This window comes from Hevea brasiliensis, chromosome 10 (assembly GCF_030052815.1).
Source record: "Hevea brasiliensis isolate MT/VB/25A 57/8 chromosome 10, ASM3005281v1, whole genome shotgun sequence".
Lineage (NCBI taxonomy): Eukaryota > Viridiplantae > Streptophyta > Magnoliopsida > Malpighiales > Euphorbiaceae > Hevea > Hevea brasiliensis.
Genome location: NC_079502.1, coordinates 7,889,461 through 7,894,855, shown reverse-complemented (window position 1 = coordinate 7,894,855; position 5,395 = coordinate 7,889,461). Strand labels below are relative to the sequence as shown.

General features: G+C 29.9%; 1 pseudogene; it reads left to right on the top strand.

Moving 5' to 3' along the window:
• The first annotated feature begins 1,185 nt into the window (after positions 1-1,185).
• On the top strand, positions 1,186-4,696 carry LOC131169316 (nicotine N-demethylase CYP82E3-like; annotated as a pseudogene).
• The last annotated feature ends 699 nt before the right edge of the window (positions 4,697-5,395 follow it).

Genomic DNA, 5,395 nt, shown 5'->3' with positions numbered 1-5,395 from the left:
GTAGAAATCAATTCCCTAAAAAGCTTTCTAGACACATCTTTTAAAATTAAAGATCTTAGAAATGTTAAATATTTTTTGGAGTTAGAAATAGCAAGGACAACAGAAGGCATCTCTCTTTGTCAACGAAAGTATGCTCTAGAATTACTTTCTGATACTGAATATTTGGCTGCTAAGCAAGCTAAAACCCCAATGGATTTTGCCACTAAGCTATCAAAAGATAAAGGGACTCCATTGTTTGATATTACTTCTTATAGACGCCTAGTTGGAAAGCTGTTATACCTAACCACTACAGGACCTGACTTGTCTTTTGCTACACATCAACTTAGTTAGTTATTGTCTGCTCCTACAGATTTACATGAGAAGGCTTTGCACAAAGTTCTTAGATACATTAAAGCCTCTCCTGGTCAAGGTCTTTTCTTTCCTTCTAAATCTAAAATTTAACTCACAGCTTTTAGTGACTCAGATTGGGACAGTTGTGAGGATACTAGGCGCTCAATTACTGGCTATAATGTGTATCTTGGTGATTCTTTAGTAAGTTAGAAATCCAAGAAACAAAATACTGTTTCAAGGTCATCTTCTAAGGCAGAATACAGGGCACTTGCTTCTACAACTTGTGAGCTACAATGGATACTTTACATTCTGAATGATTTTTGTGTTCCTCATCCTCAGCCAACTATCATTTACTGTGATAATCAATTTGCCTTTCACATAGCTGCTAATCCAACATTTCATGAAAGGACAAAACATATTGAGCTAGATTGTCATTTGGTTCGAGAGAAGGTTCAGCAGGGTCTCATCAAACTTCTGCCTATTTCATCTATTGCTCAATTAGCTGACATTCACACCAAACATTTAGGTGTTGCTCCTTTTCATGCTATCATGCTGAAGCTCGGAATGCTCAATATACATTCTCCAGTTTGCGGGGGGGTTTTACCACAGGATATAGAGAATGGATAGTGTGATTTACTGGCAGTTATTGTATAACTTATTTCAGCTTGGTTTGTTACTGTTAGGTAGCTCAGTTGTAGTTTAGTTAGCTTAGTTGAGAAGTTGTTATTTCCCGCTACTCTAGTTGGTTAGCTTAACTTCGTGCATATAAGACTTTGAGCTCAGCTCCTTAATTCGATTGATTCAGTTTTCTCTTCCATACAAATCTAATAGAGGCCGCGGAAGTCATGGTAATAGCCAATCACATTGGGCTTGGCTTTTCTCTAACAAATAAAAATAAAAATAAATATGGAGCTTGGAAGTCGATTCCTTCTTTGGTTAAGAACTGCTCGTACTTCCTCTGCATTTACTCTTTTGGTGATTCAGCCATTAATTTCTCAGACTCCATAGCTCCTCATGGATTTCTCTTCTCATCTTCTAGCAATTCCGGGGGTTTTAGCACTGGTTTTATTGTATAGGTACAATCTATGGAGGTTAAGAGATCAGAGTCATAAAAGTAAGGGTAAATTAGCCCCAGAAGTACCAGGAACCTTGCCAATTATAGGTCACCTACATCTACTGGGTGCTGAGAAAACACTTGCTCGAAGCCTGGGTCGCCTAGCAGACAAATATGGTCCCATCTTCACAATTTGGCTCGGGGTACACCGTGCTGTTGTGGTTAGCAATCATGATGCAATTAAGGAGTGCTTTACAACAAATGACAAGGTTTTGGCATCCATGCCAAGATCAAGCCATGGACAGTATCTAAGTTACAACTACGCAGCATTTGGATTCTCATCTTATGGCCCTTTTTGGAGTAACATGCGTAAGATAGTGTTGATTCAACTCTTATCCAACCACAGGCTCAAGTCACTTAGGCACGTTCAGGTCTCTGAGGTAAACATCCGTGAAATATGAAATTAAAAAAATTATATTAAATTAATATATTTTAAATATAGTTTCAATATTTAATATATTTGACTTTTTTTAATTTCATATTTCACAAATATTAATTTAATATTTATAAATTATTTTATTTATTTTTAAATAATTTATTTCAACAATTATTTATTCATATTTTTTATTAATTTATATTAAATATTAAATTAATAAATACTAAATAATACCAATTCTTAAATCTTTATAAAATATTTAATATAATTTATTCACTATACTAATTTTGTTAATTTGCTAAATAAATATTAATGCTTCTTTGCATATAAATAATATTAATATTTTTAATTTTTTTATATTATATAGTTATTAATTTTATGTACAATTTTTAAATTTTTATATATAATAAATAATAATTTTTTAATTTTATAAATTAATCTATATATATTTATTAATTATAAAAATATAAGAGTTTATTTGCAGATAGTTATAATATTTAGAATTATTTTGTAAAATATATGAATTATTTTATAATTTAAAATTTTTTTAAAAATTTTAAAATAATTAATAAATATTTTTAAAGATATAAAAATAATTAGACGCTTCTTAAAATAGCGTATAATAAATAGACACTACTTTAATTGGTATCTCATTATTTTTTTAACAATTATATTTTTTTTATTTTTTATTTATTAATCACTATAATCAATTCTCTTTTTTCTTCACATCAATTAAAATACCCTTTTTAATAAATAATTTTAAAATCACTCCTCTTAATAAATTATTTTTTTAGTCACCACCCTTTGGTAAATTGCCTGGGGAATTGTCAACCAAAATTACAGTACTCTTTGGACAGAAATAAAACCCACTTATCTCCTACCACAAATCCATCCTGCAATAGAATGAAGACACCACTCAGTGTGGTGGACTAGTGAAAGGGGTAATTATATTGTTGTCGCTGTCATTTTATGCAGAATAATTTATATGGGATGATAAATTAATATTATAATAATAAATTAATAATAATAAATTTTATAAAAAAATATTTTTTATGTATTAAAAATAAATTTTTATTTTTAAAAATTATAATTACTTTTTTATTTAGTTGTCGTATTATAATTTATTTGTCATTTAATATATTAATCGTACTTAGAATAGTAGGATATAATATAATTTTCCTTGTGATAGAGATTTGTAGTTCTCTACTTCAACGCTAAATATTATTTTTGTCTGGTATGTGGATTGATCAATTATGGTTGTTCACGATCTTAATATCTTAGTCCTACCTCGAATTTAGTAGTAAAATTTTTTTATGGGATTAGATTAAATTAAGGATATCAATAAATAATTATAAGTTGTGGACTTAAGGAAGTCATATTGATCACACTTGAAGAGTTATATTTTTTTTTTCGATAAAAACAAGATAAAAGATGTACAAAAAAAGGCTTATTAGCCAAATAAATCTAAATTTTTATGTTTATTGTTGATTATAGCTAAAACTTTGAATTTTGGACAATTTAATCGTAACTTTTAAAATTGAAAAATTTCTATTTAAAATTCAAAAATTAATTTGAAAATTTTCACTTTTTATACCTAAATTGTCATGTAACATGACATATCACATATTCTAATTTTTTTTTTTGTTTGACTTATCTCTCTCTCTTCCTCGCTCTCTCTCCCTCTTTTGAGCAATCAAACTCACTTAACATGAAATTCTTACTCTTTTTTTGGATACATTGACTTCTTTTTTACTTGATTCGCTTTATTCTTTTATATTTCTCTATTGATACATTCTTAATTGTTTCTCTTATTTTTTAATAAATTAATTTTTTTTTACTACAATATATATGATGGCCACTCACTTATGTAATTTCCTTCAATAGGAAAATGGTGGGTGAATTCCGAATTCATATAATAAAATTAAAAAAAAAGAGTAGATTTATGTCAATTTTTTTTTATTATTTGACTTCTCTTTCTCTCTCACTTAGTGTAAATGAGCTTGATTGCTCAAACATATAGAGAGAGATATTTGAATAAAAATTCTTTAATTTTAAAAATTATAATTAAATTATCAAAAATTAAAAATTTTAGATATAATTAGTAACCTGGATTTATTTAGGCAAAAGACTAAAAAAAAAAAGAAAAAGAAAAATCTAGGTCAATTTGCATCCAACTAGAAAATTGTTTTCTTGATTCTTGTAATACTGATGCTCTGAATTTCATGTGCAGACTCTTATCATAGCAGGTGCTGAGACAGCATCTATCACCCTGACATGGATCTTGTCCAATTCGTTGAACAATAGACACGCACTGGAGCTTGCCATGGAAGAAATAGATTGCCATGGAAGAAATAGACCTCAAAGTTGGGAAGGAACGATGTGTAGAGAGCTCTGATATTGAAAACTTAGTATACATCCAGGCCATTGTTAAAGAAACATTGCGCCTACATCCGCCAGGTCCACTAGCAGGTCCACATGACGCTTCGGAAGATTGTCTCATTGGAGGATATCACATACCAAAAGGCACTCGTATATTTCCCAATTTGTGGAAGTTGCATAGAGATCCAAAAATTTGGAAGAATCCTGATGAGTTCATACCAGAAAGATTCCTTACAAATCATGTAAATTTGGATGTCACAGGTTAGAATTTCGAGTATATACCATTTGGGTCAGGAAAACGGTCTTGTCCTGGGCTCAACTTTGCAATACAGGAGACACACTTGACTCTTGCTAGATTGCTTCAGGGATTTGCCTTGGCAACACCATTGAATGAGCCAGTGGACATGAGTGAAGGCTTGGGTATTACCTTGCCCAAGGCTACTTCCTTGGAGATTAAGGTCATCCCACGCCTCTGTCCTGATCTATATGGATGTTAGATGGTATGAGATTGAAATTACTATTTGTGTAATTGAAAAGCTATTGTGAATTCTGGAGATTATATTACTACTTCTACTAAATCTCTCAATTTGCATTCTCAATGTGCTTTGATTTATGGGAGTTTTCAATTCAGGTTCAATTAATTAAAAAAATAGAAAAAAAAAGTTTTAAATTCCATTTCTGAATTCAAATTTAAATATCTATATTGATAAAAATATGTAAATTGAGAGCAGAAAATATCTAGCATGGATTTTTACTTTACCAGAGTTTTATGCTTTTTTATCTCTCAATTTATTATTCCTTACTCAATTTATTTAAATCATTTATGTACTTTTTCTTTCAAAAAAATATAAAAAAAATAAAAAATTTTAATTAAAATTTAAAATAAAAATACCATTAACTCAACCTTTACTTTCTCAATCCCACTTCAAAATAAGAACTAAAAATCAATAAATTCAATAAATAAATTAATAACTATAGTCTCAAAACTCAGATGTTGGATTCCATCTCCATAGGCCCACATGCTAAGCCCAAAGAAATTCCTTATTATACTCATCGACTTCAGCAAGACTCACGGGTTCCGAATAAAGGACTCGCAAAAACTGGAAGAAACAGGGCCATTGCTGGCGCAACTAATGCCCCCACAACTGTTGTTGATACAAAAGGACCATGGTACAAGAATTTGTATGGAAAAATAT